The 23,656-nt window shown below is 42.8% G+C and overlaps 1 protein-coding gene across 7 annotated transcripts in view; it reads right to left on the minus strand.

The window, feature by feature from the left end:
- The window catches only part of sema6a (sema domain, transmembrane domain (TM), and cytoplasmic domain, (semaphorin) 6A), a 152,680-nt gene that overhangs the window by 93,763 nt on the left and 35,261 nt on the right, over positions 1-23,656 (minus strand). For 6 of the 7 annotated variants that reach the window (XM_067983002.1, XM_067983000.1, XM_067982998.1 and 3 more), the window contains exon 1: positions 13,203-13,691. The exons of the other annotated variant lie outside the window; for it this stretch is intronic. The gene's annotated coding sequence lies outside the window, so the exon portion shown is untranslated. Of the gene's footprint in view, positions 1-13,202; positions 13,692-23,656 lie in introns of those variants that run through there. 7 annotated transcript variants of the gene reach the window in all.

Raw genomic sequence — 23,656 nt, forward strand, 5'->3', positions numbered from 1 at the left:
TTAATATAAATAGTATTTGAAAAAAGAGACACAGCTTAGGTCATTTTGTCGGTTTAACTGTTGTTGACACCATCCCAGCCACTGTGATTTTTAATGAGGCAATCCTGTAAAGGATGCTTTTTGTGGACAGTGAAAGGGGATGGGGACGCAGTGGAGCTGAAGCGTGCACTGAGTATCCTGGTTGTTTTACTGTTTGGACTATACTGATGAATGAAGAGTATCAAGGTTTACGAAACATAATTATTTATTTAGTTTCCTTATTGTGAAAAAACAATGTGTAAACCGGATTAAGGTGACGTACTGTCGTTCTTATTTCGGATGACAAGCAGGCCTAAAACACACACAGTTGTTTTTGTCCCCTCCGTTCTCAATAATTAATCAGTGAACCACTCACATCAGCTATTTTTTTGTTCTTGGTGTCTAACTGCGACCTTCCGCCGCTGCCTTCAGTCTTGGGCGGTTTGGGACTTTCGTGCTATTCACGTTCAGAAAAAGCCTCCCAGCAAAGCAGCAAACAAAGGAAGCGGCAGCGCCCAGTGCTGCAAACCAAGCACGTTTACCGCCTCTAACGAGTGCTGCCTTCCCAGAGAGGCCCTCCCATTGCAAATGCTATCACATTCCATCCAGCACTGCACCGAGAGTGACAACTTGGACCAGATGAAACATATTGAAAGATGGTGTTGGTTTGTAAGCAATCAAAAATTAACATATGAAAAGGGCCTTCAGAAACATTTCCTACTCAAATAAATTCTGCTCAGCACACAGGCGCCTTGAGAAAACAACGACTGGGTTTCAGCGATGCGGCAGAATGTGGTGTAAAGCGGAATAAGACTATTATTATGTGAAACACTTATTAGCCGTTACGAGTTGCGACCTGAGGATCGCCCATCTAGGGTGTGGGCAACTCAGAAATACCCCCTCCTCCCGGGAATAGTTCACAGAGCTTAAGTGTAGATAGTGTGAGTAGGATAAAGAGCCCATACAGGACATGGCACGGGTGGCGAGGTGTTACACTAGAGTCCGTCCTTTCATGAGTTTGGAAGACCTTAGAATCCTCAAATCTTACAACACTGTATGAGTTCTGCAAGCCTGTGGAGGCTGGGGTTGGGGTTCAGTTTTAGATGGGTAGTACTTTCTCTTCCCTCCTCAACGCCAATTATTCAAGAACCACCGACCCGTTGTATTACAGAATTGCTTCCATTTGTGTTTATGAATCGCAATGCGGTGTAATTTGCCCAGTTATGCTGTAGGGTAGATTCCGGAGCACCAATGGCAACTGAAATAACTGCATGTGTGTAGTGATTAATAAATCGTGAGCAAGACTTTCACATTCAGGTCTTAGACATTTTGTTGCCAGCATTATGGAAGCTGTATTGTTGTCCTGAATCGGTAAGGTGAACACTTGCCAGCCTATAACCGTGTAAAGGAGGACATTTGCAGCCAGCGGCAACGTGAATCCGCTCCTGCATCGAAAAACCAACCTTTGAAGTATTTAAGGGGCAGCTATATAAGCCTGAGGGAGAAAGGAATCGAAGGATATGCTGATAGGGTGAGATAAAGTAGGGCTCGTGTGGAGCATAAACACCAACACAGACCAGTTGGGCCGAATGGCCTGTTTCTGTGCCGTATATTCGATGTAATTCTATGAAATGGTATTCTGGAGGTACCAGAACCGCCGCCTCGTTTACATTGCAGAGCTGCTGCTGGCGGTAATGACGAAGCATCCCAGCAAATGATTTTTTAAATTTTTCACCAGTGTGATGTGATTTCCTTCAGGCAATGACAATACGAATAGTACCCAAGTAAAGCTGCTTTGATGTTGGCCTTGTTTTTAATTTGGATCCTGGGAGGCGGGCACTTGGTGAGCTTGCTCCCGTTTTTTACGCTGTTAAATGACTCATAGACGTGGCAGATCTCTAAGGCAGATCTCTAAGCTTGCTGTTCGGATAAGGGGACCTGGTTTAGTCATGTCAATTGCTGGTAACCAGTGTTGGTAGATACCGGACTGACTCCTAGAAGCCGAATTGAAACAGGGCAGATATAAAAGCTTAAATCCTTCACAAAAAAACTAATTTATTAACTTGTAGCTATGGGAGCTACTTCCTGTCCTATACACATATGGCTTCCTAAACAGGTATTTTAACTTATCCTCAAACATATTTACATGATAACCACACGTGTGATAAATAATTAATTAAGCAATGGAAATCCCAGATTATACTTTGATCAATATCTGTTTACATAATCTTAATATCCAATTAGGATGCCAAAAGGCACTTTAGAATGGAGACACAAGGAGGATCTACGTGACCCAGAAGACATCAGACCAAAAACATCTCATATTACACTGGTCACTGTAAATGTGGACACATTAATCCATAGTAACCAATTCATCCAGTAACTATGCTGTGAGCCCCAAGTTCAATGTCTGGTATAAATGACTCAACTGATCTCAGCCAGCAAGGTGATCAGGAAGAGATAGTTATCCTCTGTGTGTACCTGACTGAAGTGGTCATCTAGCGTTCCCACTCTAGATAACTATCCAGTGACATCTGCTGAAAGTGCACCTGGACATCAAGTGGACAGGGTCAGGCTTGGTTGTACTGCCAATGTAGTCAAATAGCTTGCCATTTGACTCACCATTAATGCTCACACACGAGCAATGGACACCTGAGCAAGGTATCAGAGGGCAACTGGTGCCTCTAGTACAATATTCCAGCAAGGAGTTAACAATTTCATGAGAAGAAGAGAAAGATTTTTTAAAAATATTGCAGCAACTGATTGTGCAGAGCTACATTGCTTCTAGTCCACAAACATAAAGCAAGTCTACGAGTATTTCCCTAGTTACAGCAGGGGGAGGTTTCCTCTGTGCATCAATTGTAGCAAAATCAAAAGCATTTACAAAGAACACTTTACAATTTTGCTACAGCTAGCGCACAAAGGAAATCTCCCAGTATCCACATTCAGATGGCTGTATCAACAGAAAGTGAAATTTTGCACAAAACATAAATAAAGCTTTGACAACCAATGCAGACTGTATCAAGTTGAGTATAAGGTAAAGCAGACTTCAAGCAGTCACTTCATGTTTCATATTTCCTTACACTGCTAACATTTGGTCTGTCTCTACACTTTCCAGCTATAAAAACCTGTCTTCTGCCAGGGTAATTAAAGGATGCTTTGTGAGCTGGCTCTCGGGATGCCTTTAGATCCCAAGTGGTTCTAGGAATAAAGGTTAGAAGTTTTGATTAATTTAAAATTCAAGTCATACTCAGCCTCACTCCTCAGAAATTCAGATTACCTGATGTGCAAATCCTGACACTCCACCCAACAAAAACGCAGCCAGTGCACAAAGGGCTAGTGAGAAGAGCCTTTCTAGAGAAAATCATCGCAAAATAGTACCAGCTTCAAGACTACAAAGGATGTAGTTGATAGATTTCTCCCACCCCCAGACACGACACAACCACTGAAACCACAACACTGTACCAACATTAGAAGCCTGAGAAATATGGAAGTACACAAGCAAGCATTTCGTGCTTCAGTGGCAATATGGTGGGTGTCCTTTATGTGAACAATAGACCAAAAATGGCTAACTGCCCCAGTGCACATGCATGAGGGGCTGCTATCAATGGATTAAGGGACACATCTATCTTAATCTAAATCCTCTCTAACGTTTGAATTTTTCTGAGTAAGTCCAATTCAGATTGATTACTAATCAAAATTCAGATCAGCACTTAAAACCAAAATCCACTATAGCAGGGGTAAAACGTCACCTCAGAAACCACAGATTATGTGCAGATTGGATTATTAATTACAGGTTCCTCTCGCCTCTTCACTAACTTTTGTGTCACTCAGTAATTGATGGATTTATGATGGAGTGGAGGTTCTAGCTCCTAGCAACCATGACAACCTTTTAACTCTATAATTGCCACACTTCAGAGGCTGCACCAATTCTCCCGATGAACTTGCTTCAATCTAGTCAGATTGTGGATCTGACATATTTCCAGAGGTCAGGCAGAGAGAATTAGTGTCATCTCCAACTCGTAAAGCAGAATGATTTTAATGAACACAGGGATACTTGTCTGTAATATTAGATGCTGACACCTAGGACATAGATTTTCTGATTGGTGTTAACTCATTCATTTTAAACTGCTGTTATAACACTGATCAGAAAATGTAGGGTCCAGTGTCTGGATGAAGCAATCAAATTGTGCTTATCATAGCATTGTGGATGTTGCAAATCGGAAATGAGCTGAAGCCTAGCTGAGACAGATGGACTAGATCTGAACTTTTAAAAATGTAAACGTAAATGTCAGGACCAACTTACATGTACCAACAAAAGCATATCCTGAAAGAATCAAAATAAATCCTACGATTTCAATGCTGGACATTTTCAAATTATCAAAAGGCAATTGTTTTATTTTTCTGTTCCCTGCAAGTTCTTACCTTTCTTAAAACTCCATGGGGTCCATCCCAATTTGTTTCGCCCAGCGTTAATGCGGCCGGGCGACCAAAGCACCTGTTTGTTTCAGGTGACAGGCCCCTTTTAATATGCAAATAGGATGCCTAGGATCCTGACTGCCATTTTAGGTTGAAAGTGGTCGGAGTGTGCGTCAAACTCACTTCGATCAGTTCCACGGGCGATAAGAGCCGAAGAGGCACAATAAAGGTAAGTTTTAAATTATTTTTGTAGGAGTCGGAGGAGCAGATTGCTTTTCCAGTCCCCACAAAAATAATCTGGGCCGCTGCCACCCTGGAACCCACCTTCATGATCACAACCACCTTCCCCCCCCCCCACCACCACACTTATCTTGCTGGTGGCTGGGGCAGCCCGATATTGGCTAGCATAATCTGGCAAGTTGCATCAGGACCCCAATGGGGGTGAAATTGGTCTTTGGTGAAAGCGCAAAATTGGTGATAACAAATCGGCAGCCCATTTTGAAAAGAAGTTGGAATAACTGGACTCCTCTGATAGTTTCATGGAGAGTCACTGCATGGTGTGCTACTGAGCAATAGAGATCAGGACTGTCCCATGTTCAGAACCTGATATGTGTTTAATTACCTGATCTAGTCAAAGTGGTGATTGTAGTGCTTCAACTGGCATCGGTCTGTTGGCAGCAGCAAGGAAGGGTGGGGGGGGAGAGTAAATTCAGCCAAGGTTCCACACAAGATCATCAACATGCTGGCAAGTCCTCATGTGTGGCCAATAGGCGAGAGTGTGATTGGTGTCAGCTGTGATGGCTCCCCCGTCCCCCAACATTCATTGTCTGGGATCACACATCAATAGCCCTTTGGGCAAAGTATAAGAGGGCTGATGATGCCTGTGGAATTCTAGCCAGCAAAGGTAGAATGGGAAGAAAATTGGGAGGATGAGGCAAGAATGGAAATATTAGAAATCAAACTTGGTCGACTATTCCAATACTTTCCTGGCTGGCCTCCCATCTTCCATCCTCCATAAACTTGAGCTCATCCAAAACTCTGCTGCCCATATCCTAACTCGCACCAAGTCCCGTTCTCCCATCACTCCTGTGCTCGCTGACCTACATCGGCTCCCGGTCCGGGAACACTTCAATTTTAAAATTCTCATCCTTGTTTTCAAATCCCTCCATGGCCTCACCCCTCCCTATCTCTGTAACCTCCTCCAGCTCTACAACCCTCCGAGATCTCTGCTCCTCTAATTTTTGCCTCTTCGCATCCCCGATTTTAATTGCTCCACCATTGGTTGCCGTGCCTTAAGCTCTGGAATTCCCTCCCTAACCCTCTCCACCTCTCTACCTCTCTCCTCCTTTAAGACGCTCCTTAAAACCTACCTCTTTGACCAAGCTTTTGGTCACCTGTCCTAATATCTCCTTATGTGCTCGATGTCAAATTTTGTTTAATAATGCTCCTATGAAGCGCCTTGGGATGTCTTACTACGTTAAAGGTGCTATATAAATGCATGTTTTTGTTGTACGATAACCATTTTCAGGCAACATGCATTTTGGTAAGTGCTAATATTTAAAGAAATGATAACAAATAATGTTCATGATTGGAGTCAGGTTCATATCAGTCCTTTCAAAGTATCAAGTGTTCATTGATAATACTGCATTTACCTTTATATAGCACCTTTCACAGTGAAACTATCAGAGTTTTTTGAGGGTGTAACTAGCAGGGTAGATAAGGGGGAACCAGTGGATGTAGTATATTTGTGTTTTCATAAGGCATTCGATAAAGTGCCACACAACAGGTTGATACACAAGATTAGTGCTCATGTGATTGGGGGTAATTTATTAGCATGGATTGAGGATTAGTTAGCGGACAGAAAACAGAGAGTAGGAGTAAACAGGTCATTTTCAGGTTGCAGGTTGTGACTAGTGGGGTGCCGCAAGGATCGGTGCTTGGGCCTCAGCTGTTTACAATAGATATCAATGACTTAGATGAGGAGTGTATCTCCTTGTAATGTATCCAAGTTTGCTGACAATACAAAGCTAGGTGAGAAAGTAAGCTGTGAGGAGGATGCAAAGATGTTGCAAAGGGACCGGTTAAGTGAGTGGGCGAGAAGGTAGTAAATGGAGCATAATGTGGAGAAATGTGAAATTATCCACTTTGGTAGGAAGAATAGAATATTTTTTAAAAGGTGAGAGACTAAGAAATGTTAGTATTCAGAGGGATTTGGGTGTCCTTGCACACGAATCACTGAAAGTTAACATGCAGCAACAGCAAGCAATTAGGAAGGTAAATGGAATGTTAGCCTTTATTGCAAGGGGGTTGTAATGTAAGGGTAAGGAGGTCTTGCTGCAATTATATAGGGCTCTGGTGAGACCACACCTGGAATACTGTGTACAGTTTTGGTCTCCTTACCTAAGGAAGGATATACTTACCTTAGAGGGGGTGCAACAAAGGTTCACTAGATTGATTCCTGGGTTGAGAGGGTTGTCCTATGAGGAGATTGAGTAAAATGGGCCTATATTCTCTGGAGTTTATAAGAATGAGAGGTGATCTCATTGAAACGTATAAAATTCTTAGAGGGCTTGACATGGTAGATACTGAGTGGCTGTTTCCCCGGGCTGGAGAGTCTAGAACTAGGGGTCATAGTCTCAAGATAAGAGGTCGGCCATTTCGGACCGAGATGAGAAAAAATGTCTTCACCCAGAGGGTTATGAATCTTTGGAATTCTCTACCCCAGGGAGCTGTGGATGCTCAGTGGTTGAGTCTACTCAAGATTGAGACTGACAGATTTTTGGACACTTAGGGAATCAAGGGATATGGGGAGAGGGCAAGAAAGTAGGGTTGAGGTAGAGGATCAGCCATGATCTGATTGAATGGTTGCAGGCTCAAGGGGCCGTATAGCCTACTCCTGCTCCTACTTCTTATGTTCCTATGATACATTGTACAACAAATTACTTTTCTGAATTTCAGTGATTTAGGTAGGAAAACACGACAGCCATTCTGCAGCTCGTGTACAACAAATTTCTAGTTATTGTTGTGGAATCTATCAACATTTCTAGTTTTTTAATCTAAAAAGTTAGGAATCGACATCTTCAACATCTGTTATAGCACTGTGCGTTTCAGAGCCAAGTTGCCTTCCAGCACCTGTAGTACATAGGCTCAAACATTAGAGGGCAGTGTGTCCGCTAGCAGAGTCTCACCAAAGTGTTACAATCCCTTCCCCCTCTATTCGTTTACTGCTTCCAATTCTCAAGGTCTACCTTTTATTAACAGCTACAAGTGTAACTAGCATTTGTCTGACATCTTTATTGTGAATAGCACCAATTGAGAAATTTCCTGTTTCACTAGTAACCTGCAAACCATTAAAACACATCCTTGACAGGTGTACTCTTTACAGCGATCTGGGGTATTATGTTTTTGCAGAAAGCTATAAAGCATTGTCTTTATAATTAAGAGAACCTACTCCAATATTTATACTGCACAGCATTCTGTCAAGTTTGCAATTTTTAACCAGAACTGTACTGATTAGGCAGACATATAAGACAGAGCAGACTACTGAAGATTCAACGCTGTACTGCCTAATGTCTGTTCTCTTTCCCCTGTGCCCAAAGGCATTAGATTCTTGTACCAGTACAGATTCACGGGTGCCAGTTATCCTGTGGCCATTAATCACATGCACACCCTGACACCAAGCATTGGTATGGTTTTTGAACAAGGGAGGCATCACAACTGAGCCCAATCCAGTTGTTTAAAAGAATATAGGTGATATAACTAAATGCAGCCAATGGCAACAATAACAAGGGAATAGTCGATAAATGGGTGGCCACTAAGATCAGTTGTTAGCAGCTTTTTTACTTGTCTTTTTTTAAAAATTCAGCCAAGTGAATCCATTAATAAAACTGCATTACATAGACAGGTTCTTATTCTGATTTCGTTTAAGCACGGTGAAGTTCAGATTACCTGGGTTAATCAAAATGGAAGATACTCAAGTAGCAATCCAATAACAGAAGTATAAACTTCCTTTTAAAGTTAGGATTTTCATGGCAAAGTAAAAGTGTAGTAGTTCAGAAGACAGAATTTAGTTTGAACAATGCAAAGCCCATACAGTTTTCTTAATAAATTACGGTCATATATTAAGACTCCAAACTATTCCTTGTGACTTACAGGATCAGTGGCAGGTATATGTCTTGCTTTCATACACCCAAAGCCATGGTGAGTTTATCCAGTGCGTGGCTGAGCCATACACACCTGGAAGATGTGAAGGTTAATCCCTCGTTGATGCTAAGTTAACTGATCTCAGATGAGGTGGTAGTAGGGGTGCTACAATTGGCTTCAATGCCCCCAAGTTAGGAAGAGGAAAATCTGAAAGGGTTCCATGTGTATGGTCATGGGGTAAGGACTGGATTGGGCTCAGTTGTAATGCCTCCATGGTGAAAAATCATGCCAATGCTTGGTATCAGGGTGATTAATGGCCATAGGGTAACCGGCACCTGTGAATCTGTACTGGTACAAGAATCCAATGTCTTTGGGCACATGGGGAAAAAGAAAGAGAACAGCCATTAGGCAGTACAGCATTGAATCTTCCGTAGTCTGCTCTGTCTGATATGTCTGCCTAATCAGTACAGTTCTGGTTAAAAATTGCAAAGTTGACAGAATGCTACACAGTATAAATGCTGGAGTAGGGTCTCTTAATTATAAAGACAATGTTTTCATAAAGATTGATTTTATAATTTGTAGGAAAACTAGTGATTTTTCTTTCAGCTATACAATGCTACCAACGTTGTGTGACCTATATTTTACACCTACTGTGCTGGACAGGAACTACATTAGTTACAGCATTTGCAATCCCAACTCAAGTGCATAACACTTAAAAAAATGTGTTTAAAGATTTCTTTTGCCGTGACTTTGCAGCAGCTCACACACAGATGGGGTGAATTCTTTCATCTTGCTAGTGAATTGAATATGTGATTAAAATTCTCACTCAGTGGGATGTTAAAAAGCTTTGCTCTGTTGCTGAGGATTCTGCCTGTTGATGTTTAGTAAATCTGATTTAGTGATGCTTGCATTTGATTAAAAGTGATCTAGTGCCAAAATTTAACATTTAACAAATGAACAAAGTGCAGACAGAGTCACAGAAGCTTTGACTAAATCTCATCCTGCTTGGAAGAGAAGCCAAAAGCAAACTTATTCAAAGACAGGGCACATAATAGGGTAAATTAATCACACTGCCGCTTGTCAAAGAAACGAAGTTCTAATATTAGACCATATGCTGCAATGTCATCCTATTTTGTTATTACTAGTAAATGAAGCATCAAAGAAAAAAACCTCAACAAAACAGAACATATGTTGACATTAGCCATTCATTTTCACACATGCAGTCCTGTTTTCAGAGATGGTGCAATCAGATTTTCCTGCCATCTCTCGGCTGAGGAACCAGTTTTTGCAGCCGTACTGAAATGTTTACAGATGGCACATTCTCCAGTGCTGTATTTCAGGAGAGGGGGCTAGGGAATGGGGTGCAATACCGACACTCAGCAGTGCTCTTGCAATGTTATGTAACAAGCAAACAAAACTAACAAGTTTCCTGTAACTAATAATTAAAAGGGAAGGCACTTTCCACTGAAGATGTTAAGGCCGGGGTGGGGGTGCGGTGGCGGAGAATCCCACAGGAAAGCACGGAGGAAAGCTGTTTCTCAAAACAATGTAAAATATCACAGACGTCAAGTTCTTCGTAAAAAAGATTTATTTTTTAAAAGTACCCGTGAAGCACATAGAAATTTTAAAAACCTGTATCACCTGTATTTAACAAGTCATAAGAAAGTCAAACAGTCTGAAGGTAAAGCTGATGGCTTCAGACACCTCATTCACTGCAGCAAAGTGTCACTGCAAGGATCAGAACACAGATCTGAAAAAAGTGCCTTACAGCCAAGTGCAGAATAAAGCAATGATGTATCCAGCAATCATTAATTAAGCTTAGCAAACAGTTGTAAGCTTCAAATGAAGAAAGCATTCAATACAACTATCAGCTACACAAAAGCCCAACTTACTTTTTGATGATACAGCAGCAATGTTTTGGCTGCCCTGCTACATTCCAACAAGAGCTCAAGTCTATGTAATGCAGGCTCACGAGCATTAGACAATCAGATTTGTGTAAGCAACCCTTATGAGCATAACCAACCTTTGATCCAGTAATGTTTCACTCATATCGGATCACAACATTACAGTTTCTCTCCAAGCAGATCACAATGAAAGGATTACAAGGACACATTTTATTACACCACTGCAACCCAATACATTAGCACGATGCTCGGGTTGGTGAACACATTTCTCTGTTAGGTAATGTGATATCTCAAGCAGCACAGTGCAAGAGCCCCACGACCAGAGGGTCCCATCTTTGAATCCTTGTCTCGACTGACATTTGAACTCGGCTAGCCTTATTGATTGCGCCAATTCCTGGTCAGGCCACCAGATGGAGCACTGGACAAAAAGAGAGCAAGGGAGGGAAATCTGGTACGACCAGTGAGCCCCATCCTTTCGGCAGAGCATGGGGAGGGGACTGGGTGCTGACGGCAGCTCATACTGTCACACAATCCTTTTCTGAAGGAGGAATCATGATTCCCGGATCAGCATTGTGACAAGAATGTAAACGTGTAGAAAATATAAACACCCTCTCATGTACACAAACATCAACATACTCATACACACCTACGTTGCTCTGCTTAGCAAAATTAGACAGTCTGTCACTCAGTAGTGGCCTATGGAAAAGCCACAGAATACAGTTTGATCAAAAAGCTGGGTTAAAACACTTCTAAGTGCCAGACACATTCATATGGAATATCTGTTTCCGGCATAAGGTTGCAATGAGAATACAGAGCATCTGCTAATGAATAATCATGAAATCATGACTGCCATTTGCAAATGCTCAATGCTGACTGGAAAGACCATCATTTGACTTTAGGTGTGTCATTTGATAAATAAAAAGCTTTTGCTGCCCAAACTAACCATTACCCGTAACATTTAGCAAATGAGAATCAAGGCTCTGTACCCAAAGTTCACATAAGAAGCAGGAACAGAAGGAGCTAGGCTTCCTGAAGCACTGAAGCTTTTTTTTAAAAAAAAAGTTCCATATTGCTGCCAGAAAGGCTGGTGAGCATGTGGCCCTACTGTATTTCGAGCCATTCCCAAGACACTAAAACACTATCAGAGGCTTTGAAACTATGGAAACTGAATAAGTAAGTAGCTTCCATGATTAATAGATGAAGATCCCTAGCTGAGCCATAACTCAAGACTGTAGGATTCACACGCACACAAAGCCAATTTGAAAGTGCAGATTTTCCTCATTCAGTGATTGAAAGCTTTTTTGTGGTTCAACAGTCCCGACCACTATATCCATTTAACCTTCCCCTACGCAAAAAGATAAAGCTGTGCTCGACTGTACAAACAACAATCAGGGATATATACCAGCTCAGGTCAATTTAATTCTGACACCAGTTCTGTGAAGGATGGGAGCTGGTCTCTGGAGATTACTTCCATTCCAGTCAAGGTATCCCGCCTGCCACACACACTTAAAATGCAGATTTCACCAACCTATTGCATAATGAATATCTCTTAAAACGTGGTTCATCTCCTCTTCCCAACAGATAGGCGATGGAAGCCAAAGAAGCATTCCATCCTCCCCCCACCACGCTGCATTAAATTTGCTCGGTGCCTGTGATGTTATTCCAAATCGCATTTTCTCTGCTAAAGCAGCTGTTGGACACTAACCCCTGGCCTGACCCCATGCTCCACGCTTCAGATCACCCACCCCCCAACTCCGAGAAGGACACTCCCGGACTCCTGTCATGCAGGACGCGTAGAACAAGTCCTACACATTGCACAGCAGCTGGGCAACCAAACTTCTCTCTCTCCTTCCCCCTCACACAGGGGACCCTCCTCTGTTTCCAGGTGTTTAATGTACCAACTAGACTGCTGTCAAACCAGACAATAAAACACCACGTGGGGAATTTGCAGACTTACGGTCTCGTTTTTGTAGATTACTTTCAACTGATTTGTTTTTAATATTGGTCGGAGGAAAATCTCTTTTATACAGCGTAGCAAAGAGGGTCGCTGCAGCCCCTTCCCCGAGCCAGTTGTAAATCAGCACTCCACACAAAACACAAATCTGAACGCTTGCTCTACGAAACCCTGGATCCTCAGAAATTCCGTCCGTCCAAAGCTCTTTGTAAATACACTCCGGCTGCTGACTAGTTCCACTAAGTCTTTACGAGAAGGAAAGCTTCTTTGTACGCCCCAGCGTTTAAAGCAACACACAACTGTTAAAAGCGAGCGAAAATGAAAGAATTTTGAATGCAACTTTAGCAAATGATAAAAGCCATCATCGGAACACCTTTATAAATATGTGCAGATGGTGTGGTTTGTGCACGATCGTTATCTGCGAGATAGAAAATGGATTTATTTTGAGGCGTCTAAAATTAAAACCCGACTCAACATTTAACAAAAAAAAAGAAATCCAGAAGCGATATTTAATACCAGCAGACAGTTAGCACCAATCCTCAGGAGCCTAATGCAATGAGCTAAGAAATAGAATCCAAACACCCAGTTCTAGCCGCGGCTACATTCAAGCGACTCCCTGTAGATATGATCACTGTCGAGGGTGAACAATTAGCAGAATAAATATCAAAGACACATGCAAAAAAAAAACAAAGAACCTGTTCTCGCCACTTACAGAAAAAAATGCAAACCCCTGTTTCACCAGAATAAACAGAAAAGCACTCTACCTTCTGGGTTTGCAAAGGCAAACGAGGGAGTCGAACCAGCGGCACCGATGTCTCATTAGTAATCCATTTAAGACTATCTCTGGCCAACTTGACCCACACACAGTGGTTGTCAGCCCCTATGAGGGCAACACATGTGCCTTGTCTTGACAAGGGGGAGTGTAACACGGCCGTCCCCCAACCAGCCCAACAGCATGTGGAACTTTTGCTGCTCAAGAAACCTTTTTCACGAAAATCCACCAGAAATCCACTCAGGAAACCCTCGCCGATCGGACACGGCTGTCAAGGCGGGGGGAGACTTGGCTCAAGTAATAGGCGCTCTGTTCTCCTACAACCGGCCGTGTAACGTTGTAAGCCTACAGCCCCTGTCCGGTGTCCTGTCACAGCAGGCAGACACGGCGTTGGCTACACGAGCTCCCAGTCATCTTATTTGAAGATCTGCAGGGCGAGCAGCCTGTCTTACGAGCGAGTGCCCCAGTACTACCCCCATCCTTGCCTTCAAACTCCAGCTGTCACTGGCTATCCGCTTTGGAAGAGACGGGACTTAAAACCTGGACTGGATCTTTTTCATGGAACGGATCTGGCGCCTTTACACGCACCGCTCGCTGCATTCCAGTCGCATCCAAATCAGATTCAAGATACATCCGCTAAACATTTATGCAGGCATTTTAAGAATTAAGTTCCCACTTCATGCCAAGCGAATAAACAGAGACCCTTGATAGTCCGTACACCCACTGACATTTTGAGAATGACTCCTTGCTTGGGTTTAGTTTAAGAGCCAATCCATTTTGAATGCTCAGGACCACAGAGATATATCCTATTAATTTGCTGCTAACAGTTTCAAGGTGTCCTTAAATAATTATAAAAAGCTTCTTATTTAACTTTTTGATTTATTAAAAACAAAGCTTTTGTCTTTTCATTCACTCCAGAGAACAGAAACACATTCACATGTATTCCCAGTTCCAATCTCCCCTTTCTTTCAATTTGATTTACATGTTTGTCCAGTACTGGTTGAGCAAAAAATTCCTCCAACTAAATATTGGAAAGACCGAAGCCATTGTCTTCGGTTCCTAGCCACCGACTCCATCCCTCTCCCTGGCCACTGTCTGAGGCCAAACCAGACCGTTCGCAACCTTGGCATCCTATTTGACCCTGAGATGAGCTTCTGACCACATATTTGCTCCATCACCACCTACTTCCACCTCCGTAACATCACGCTGAACCAGACCGTTTCCAACCTTGCATTCCTATTTGATCCTGAAATGAGCTTCCGACCACATATCCTCATCCTTGATTTCAAATCCCTCAGGGCCTCGCCCTTCCCTATCCCTGTAACCTCATCCAGCCCTACAACCCTCTGCGATCTGTGTGCTCCTCCATTTCTTGCCTCTTGCACATCCCCGATTTTAATTGCTGCAGAATTGGCGGCTGTGCCTTCAGCTACCTAGGCCCTAAGCTCTGGAATTCCCTCCCTAAACCTCTCCCCCTCCCTACTTCTCTCTCCTCCTTTAAGACGCTCCTTAAAACCTACCCCTTTGACCAAGCTTTTGGTCCCCTGTCCTAATATCTCCTTATGTGACTTGGTGGGAAAAAAACTTGCAGGGCCACGGGGAAAGAGCGGGGGAATGGGACTAACTGGATTGCACTTACAAAGAGCTGGCACGGGCTCAATGGGCCGAATGGCCTCCTTCTCTGCTGTAACCATTCTATGATTCAATTCTATGTGTCAAATTTTGTTTGATAATGCTCCTGTGAAGTGCCTTGGGACATTTTACTACGTTAAAGGCGCTATATAAATGTAAGTTGTTGTTATTGTTATTGTTGTTGTTGTGCTACCTGAGCTTTTTTCAATTGCTGAACTAAAATTAAAACTTTATACTGGTGTCCAGACAGAACAACTCTTCTGTAAAATGAAAAGAAAAAAGCTGCAAATGTTGGAAATCTGAAATAAAAACAGAAAACGCTGAAAATATACAGCGGGTTGGTCAGCATCTGTATGTAGAAAAAGAGGTTATTAACTGGTTTGTGTCTGTTTTTGTTTTAATTGATATTTTGGGTGTATAACTCTTCATTAGAACTGAAGACTAAAACATAAACAAGCATTTCAGTAAGGTTTAAAGATTAGCGAGGGGGAAGGGGAGGATCAACAGATAGGCTGAAGTCAGAAAGGTGGTAAATTAGTGAATGACCTGCAAACTGCAAACTGCTAGTAAGAACGGGATATGACGCTCGACTCATCGATCGACAGTTCCGACGGGCCACAGCAAAAAATCGCATAGACCTCCTCAGGAGACTAACACGGGACGCAACCAACAGAGTACCCTTTGTCGTCCAGTACTTCCCCGGAGCGGAGAAACTACGCCATGTTCTCCGCAGCCTTCAACATGTCATCAATGAGGACAAACACCTCGCTATGGCCATCCCCACACCTCCACTACTCGCCTTTAAACAGCCACCCAACCTCAAACAGACCATCGTTCGCAGCAAACTACCTAGCTTTCAAGAGAACAGCGTCCACGACGCCACACAACCCTGCCACGGTAACCTCTGCAAGACATGCCAGATCATCGACACAGATACCACCATCACACGAGAGGACACCACCCACCAGGTGCATGGTTCATACTCCTGTGACTCAGCCAACGTTGTCTACCTCATACGTTGCAGGAAAGGATGCCCCAGAGCATGGTACATTGGCGAGACCATGCAGACGCTGCGACAACGGATGAACGGACACCGCGCAACAATCGCCAAACAGGAGGGTTCCCTCCCAGTCGGGGAACACTTCAGCAGTCATGGACATTCATCCACCGACCTTCGGGTAAGCGTACTCCAAGGCGGCCTTCGAGACACACGACAACGCAAAATCGTCGAGCAGAAATTGATAGCCAAGTTCCGCACCCATGAGGACGGCCTCAACCGGGATCTTGGGTTCATGTCACGCTACACGTTACCCCACCAGCGAACAAATGTTATCTGTTTTTAATATAATGGGTCATTTGCTGGCTCTCTCTGCCTTCCGGATGTTTCTGCCTCTCTCTGTGTTTTTTTTTCTCTGTTTTTTTTTCCCTGTTTGTTTTTTTATTGAATGTGTATTCGGAGGTTCTGCAGGTAACACCTCTCTGTCTGAACACGGTGATTGCCTTGGCAACGGGCAGTTGCAGGGGCAGTCTGTAAACACCATTTATTATTGTTCAATATGTATAAATGCGTAGGCTTCAAGGAGATCTTGAAACATTTGCCTGAGGAAGGAGAAAATCTCCGAAAGCTTGTGAATTTAAAATAAAATTGCTGGACTATAACTTGGTGTTGTAAAATTGTTTACAATTGCTTGATAAAAGACTGCGAGGTGATCCACAGACATAAAAAAGACAAAAGAATGTGCAAATAGTGGAAGGTGAACAGACAAGGAGGAGGCACAAACAAAAGGAAAATAAAATTGAAAAAAATAAAGAGAGCAAAAAAGGCAAATTGCAAATTCAGCAGATCCAAAATTAAATTCTTATGTAAAGTTTTACTTTGACACCATTTACAATGAAGAGGAGTCCTTCTTTTTACATGCACAATGTTTTTTAACAGCCTCGCCTTCCTGTTCACATTCATTCTCTGCAAACCAATTATACTGGTACCTGCTGCTCATCTGTTACAAATCGCTGCCGGTACCTCACCTGGTTTTTCCATTGTAGCACAAAGCAGGATAGCTGGCAAAGTTATTGGCTGCAGAAATATACCTCAATATGCCCCAAAACATTACTAATAAAGACCACTTAAAAAGATCACATTCTTAAAATTGTGTGCATCTGTTTGCCCCCCAAATAATTCATTTGACCTCCCTGGATCTCTTCATCTGTTAAATACTGGAGTTACATTCTCATTGTCATTTGATACTTCATTTGGGGCAGTTTAAAAATGTCAAGAATACAAATAAATCCTATCCATATACAGATACCAAACAATGCATTACCAGCTTCCTTTCAGAAATTTCAGGGATTTCTATTACTTTCAATAGGAATCCATAGCTCTTTTTGTTTGCTTTGAGTAGGAGTGAAACATTCAATGTATATACATGCAATAAATAATAAATATTTGCATAGAAGACATAATTCAATTATGCATATACGTGGGTAACTACATAACGAAGAATGCATACATGCATTCATTATGCTTCAATACTTGCTGACAAAAATCAGTGCAGATCAGAACCTCTCAGCTCCTCAAGTCCTGCTGCTAATGATTCTGTCCATTGCAAATTGTAGGCAGAAATTCTCACTTACAGCATGAATTGGGGAGCAAAGGAGTGTCTGGAATTAGTTCCTTTAGCAGCAGGACTCAGGCAGCAGTGGCACAGGAGGGAGAGAGAAAATGAATGGCAATGAGGAGAAGAAAGAAGGGGAGAATGGATGGCAATGAAAGGTAAAGAGAAAGGGGTAGAACCTGGAGCACTCCCTCAGTACTGCATTGAAGTGTCAACCTAGATTATATGCTCAAATCTCTGGAGTGGGGCTTGAACACACGACTTTCTGACTCAGAGGCAAGAGTACCACAAGAGGGGATGGAGTGCCTTTGTGAACTGGGGTAGGGGGTTTGGATGTCGAGAGCGACTGTTGAGGTAACTTTAGGGAAAGTTATGTTTTAGCTGGTCGGTTGAAAATCCAAACGCCACTTTGATTTTCCTTTTGTAAAATTAATAGTCTCATAAATTTTGTTATATAAAAGTGTTTAAAAAGAACTCAAATGTATCATTTTTAAAGTAAAAATTCAAAATTTGCTGCCCCTGTATTTACCTAGAAATGCACCACTGATTTTGTACCTTCAGCATTTGGATTTCCCTTTCAAGCTTTCACTTCCTTATGTTTGTTTTCCTTCAGTACAAGTGAAGGAATGTTGGATATACCTACAGTTTAACTTACAGAGCTCATGTAAACTATTTGTTTCCACATGTCATAGGCTTACTATCAGGGCCATTGTTGAATTGTTGGCTTTTTGGAGACTGTATTAGCTCTTTGAAGCTATTGAAACTTTGAAGCTACCAACTAGAAGGACAAGGGCAGCAGGCACATGGGAACAACACCACCTGCACGTTCCCCTCCTAGTCACACACCATCCCGACTTGGAAATATATCGCTGTTCCTTCATCATCGCTGGGTCATAATCCTGGAACTCCCTACCTAACAGCATTGTGGGAGAACCTTCACCACACGGACTGCAGCGGTTCAAGAAGGCGGCTCACCACCACCTTCTCAAGGGCAATTAGGGATGGGCAATAAATGCCGGCCTTGCCAGTGATGCCCACATCCCATGAACGAATAAAAAAAAAGCTATTGGTCAACTTTTCTAGGTTGGCCTGTATGGGGATGACATTGAAGATATTCTGGTTTTAAAATGGCAATTCTGTGGGCTGAGCTGTTTTTTCCTTTGGTCACATCAGTGCCATGCCTGATTTCACTATACTAAATCTATGTGGTCATATAAATGGAGCTGCTGAGTTTTTTTTTCAGACATTATCCCTTTAATTTTCTCTTTCTTTCCTTAGGCAATGGCTCACGCTGGGATGTAGTTCTGTGGGTGCCTTGCCCAAGTGTTCATTTTTACATCGCTTTTTCACTGGTACTGTTTAATTTGAATTCCAGGCAGCTGGCATCTGTGAGCTGGCACCCAGCATTTACATTGTTAAATCTGGCTCCCTCATCCCAGCTGCAGAATTACAGACCCATAAAAAACTGGACCTATGAGTCTGCTGAATTAACTTGCAGGGCTATGGGGAAAGAGCAGGGGAATGGGACTAACTGGATTGCTTTTACAAAGAGCTGGCATGGGCTCGATGGGCTGAATGGCCTCCTTCTGTGCTGTAACTATTCTATGATTTTATTCTATGATTCTATTCTATTCTATTCTAAGCTGGATTTAGTAATTCAAGGATGATGGTCTCCTGGAATCTGAACTAAAACAGCAGCAGTATAAAAGTGGCTTTAATCTGTGATAATAGACAGCGCATGTCAGCAGGCTTGGCAGGACAGCCCAGCTCACTTACTTCTTTGCCCACTGTCCACTGATATGCACTTTGCAGCAGGGGCATCACTGGACTGATTTCCCCCTCCCTAGCCTAAGGATTCTGCAATGATTGTAGTGTCCCTATTGCCACCTTGGCTAAAAACAGCCAACTCAGCATAGAGCAGGAATGATCTAATCTAAATGGCTTTAATTCCACCCTGTTCAGTTTCTTCAACAACAGAACAATCAGAGGTAGGAGATGCCCCAGTTATGCTAGTGGGGTCAATCCACTGACTAGTTGCTCATTCGTTATTTTTGCAAAGGTGAAATTAAGGCAGGGCAACTCCTAATGTGGGTGCAGAACACACACTCTGAGTAGAGGTACTAAGAGAGAAAAAGGGGAGATCTGATGGGTGCTGTCAACCCTGCTCCCATGGTATAGTGGCATTTGTTCAAATCAGACCAGGCATGAACTCACTGACGAGGTGGGTATAGTTTTGCACTGGCACATATTAGAGTGCATTAATGAGACCGAATGGACCACATTTTGAAGGTCAGATTTCATGCAATTTCAGATCTGATTGATCTCTAAAGCACAGTATAACCAATGTTAGCATCAGTATAGTTTAGCAATGACAATTTACACAGGAGACTTTAAAAAACAGGCCACATTTACAAAATGGTACAGACGCTAATGTAAAAACACGGCTTGTAATGTTTCAAGGCATCATTCTATGCTTCAGGGAATAGAGTTTGAAAAAAGGAATCTGACTAAAATAATTACAGTTTAATAAACAAATCATAGAACTCTGCCAATGATTAAGGTGGGTTTGAAATAATAAGTAAACAGCAGAGTATAGATTTGGCATTGTACAAAGTAAAGGAAGATCTTAGAGAGCTTAACATATTCAAAGGATGAAGAAAAAATTACAAAAAATGACACATGACTGTTTATATTGTACAAAAGGAGTTCTGTTTGTATTGGCTACTTGTAATCTGCATGTCACCCTGTTAACATTGTGCAGTAGGTTCTGAAGTAGTGGCAGAACCACAAAATCAAGGGTGCATGTGCATGCAGAGTTGTTACAAAGACACAATCATAACTTTCATTTTCTGGCCAAGCATCTGCCCCAAAGTCACAGGTAAGATTCACACCGGCCAGCAATGTGAAAACCTAGGCTCAATACTTCTGAGGCAATAAAAGTTGTCCGCTAGTAGGAACAGTAAGTTGTGTAGATGGGAGCAGGAAGTTACAAAGGACAGAGACAGATTAAGTGAGTGGGCAAAACTGTGGCAGGTGGAGTTCAATGTGGGGAATTGTGAGGTCATCCACTTTGGATCCAAGAAAGACAAGACGGTGAGAGTCAAGAAATTGTGGAGGAGGAAAGGGATTTGGGTGTCCAGGTACATAAATCATTAAAAGCTAGTGCACAGGTAGAAAAAGTAACCAAAAAGGCTAATGGAATGTCAGCCTTTATCTCAATGGGGCTAGAATACAAAAGGGGAAGAAGTAATGCTTCAGTTGTACAGATCCTTGAGCAGACCTCTTGTGGAGTTCTGTGTTCAGTTCTGGGCACCAAATCTCAGGAAGGATATATTGGCCTTGGAAGAGGTACAGTGCAGATTCACCAGAATTATACCGGGGATTAATGGGTTAAATTAAGAAGGCAGATTGCATAAACTTGCCTTTATTCCTTTGAGTTTAGAAGATTAAGGGGTGATCTAATTGAGGTGTTTGAAGTGATAAAAGGACTCGATATTGTAGATGTAGAGAAGCTATTTCCTCTGGTGGGGGAATCCAGAACAAATGGCCACAATCTTAAAATTAGAGCTAGGCCAGTGAGAAGTGAAATCAGGAAGCACCTTTTCACACAAGGGGTAGTGGAAGTGTGGAATTCTCTCCCCAAAAAGGCTGTGGATGCTGGGTCAACTGGAATTTTCAAGACTGAGATCGATCAAATTTTGTTAGGTAAGGGTATCAAGGGATATGGATCAAAGGCTGGTAAATGGAGTTCAGGTTCAGATCAACCATGATCTAATTGAATGGTGGAACAGGCTCAAGGAGCTGAATAGCCAACTCCTGTTCCTATGTTCCTAGCAGTATCCAGTGTCATTGATGGCAGCCATTTATATTTGTCATTAGGAGTGCTGTGCTTCTGGCAACATGAGGAAAAAACATCTCTTGAGGTGGTCACTCTGTGCTGCCAGAAACTGGTGATGCCTTATATTACAGCGTTACCGCCGAAGTCACCAGCAGTGTTGTAATATAAATGCAGCATTGGATTTTCAAATGGTACTGAACAAAGGACTGAGCAACAGATTCTCTGCAAAACATTTTGAAATGGTAAAATCAGTGTTTCTCTTTCATCCTGAATGCACGTTACTCTTTGACTTGATTGATGTTTCCCCCTGACAAATACAAATCACAACATTTCACAATAGCTGCTTTTAAGGCTGCTTAAATCTAGGAAAAATATATTTAATTGTACGAGCAGTTCTGTGATAAAATAATCTGTATGTTCTTAGTACTTCAGCCCTTTGGGGGCTGCACTCAAAATCCAGCCTTTAACAACGGGACATTATGTGGGACTTCATTCTCGTGGGTCAGTTGGTGAATTCTTGGGCCCTGAAATTCCAATTCCCATGATCTGCTGCCAGAAGTGTTGTGGGGCAAGACTTACGCCTGCTCAACGGGCCCGACACTGACCTTGGCAGAATTTACGGGGTCAGCTCATTACAATATTGATGCCTGGGACAAAGACACGAGTCCCACCATCAATTGGTGCACTGCGCCTGGGATGCTTGGAAAATATGTGAAGGGGCGGGGGATTGCGAGGAAGTCCTTGTGAGGACATAGCTGCAGCATTTAAAGCTGGACTGCACTTGAAGCAAAACCAACATGCAGGAAAATAAAGACATGGCTCTAACAGGAGCAAGGATAGAATGACAGGCAGTTTCTTCTTACTGAAAATTGACATAGGGAGGGGGGAATGCAACAATGGGAATGGGAGGCTTATCAGTTCCATGTGGAAGGAAGCGGTACAGGTGGCAACTTCCCAACCCCTAGAATGAAGTTTAATGACTCCACAAGGTCAGTAAAGGCAAGTGTAATGGCTGCAAGCTGTTATTAATGTACATTTTGAATCTTTCAGACAGTAGACCTATATTTATCCTGAAATTGCATTCACTAATCTAAGGGTATCATCCTGTGCACTAAACAATCTGTAGTGACACCTGCACAAGGAAGATTTCAATGAAATGGATACAGCATCTTGCATTGCCTATTGAAACCTTTGGGAGTTTTGTAAGAGAAGTGATGAGAATTCTCAGATAGTTGTCAAATTCAACAGCGTGTTCTGACAATAACAAGCATTCTTTTCTCATGCAGGAAAAGATTGCATACAATTTTCAAGAAGGACAGATTACAGAAAGAATGGAGACGTGGGAGGGCCTAAACCCACAGATGGTTTGTACTGATTAAATAATAATGGTCAAAGATCAGAAATGGTTTCTCTTTTTTTTTGAGGCTCATACTTTGAGGAGACCCTTGAGCATAATAGGAAGGAAAAAATGGGTTTCAGGAAACTCATTGCATTTCTCATTCTTTTTATCTCCACAGAAGCTGGAAGCAAGAAAGACGCTGCAGAGAGAGAGATGGAACCAATGCCAGAACCTTCAACTTCCAGTAGTGCCTGTGGAACTTGCCCCACTCCGCAATGAGCCCTGTCACTTGCACTCACCAGCCCAGGTAAGTTAACTCAGGGTGATACAGATAATCCAGATGAGAATTTTAAAAAAAATTGACATAAAGTGATTCACTACTCACAAGGACGCCAGAGGATGGAGGTATTGGAGGTAGAATTGATATACCTGTGGGGGAGTGGGCGCGGAGGACATTACGGGGGTGCCATGGAGGACATGAGGTGGGGGGGGCCTTTGCAAAGATCAGGTAAGGGGTCCACCATCAGGGGGATTGGCTGATCACTGTGGGGGGGGAATCCACCATCTGGGGATGGGGGGGAGCGGAGGTCGGCTGACCGTAGGGGTTCAATCGTGCCAGGTGAGCTTGTTGGACCTGGACAAAGCACTCCTGCTCCTCCTGGCCCACAAGCAGTGCAACAAATGCAACTCATGGATCTGGCCCTTCTCGCCTGCTTTCACCTGAAGTGATGGGAAACCCGTGTAGGTACGGTTAAATTCATTTTACCTTTTTAAATACACAAAACATTAAGTGCCTCGACTATTGCAACGAGGTAAATTGCCCCTTTAATAATCCGCCCGCCATCATTAAGTGTGGACGGGAATTCTGGGTTTTGGATGCGCATGTGCATCCAAACACGCCTGGGTTAAACCTAGAAGTGGGCTTGTTGGAGCGGGGTTGCAGACCCACTTCAAAAAACGATAATTTTTACCTCCCTCCCGCCCCCAACCCACCTGCTCTTTGGGGTTCAGTTAGCTGATCTCAG

This window comes from Heptranchias perlo, chromosome 4 (genome assembly GCF_035084215.1).
Source record: "Heptranchias perlo isolate sHepPer1 chromosome 4, sHepPer1.hap1, whole genome shotgun sequence".
Lineage (NCBI taxonomy): Eukaryota > Metazoa > Chordata > Chondrichthyes > Hexanchiformes > Hexanchidae > Heptranchias > Heptranchias perlo.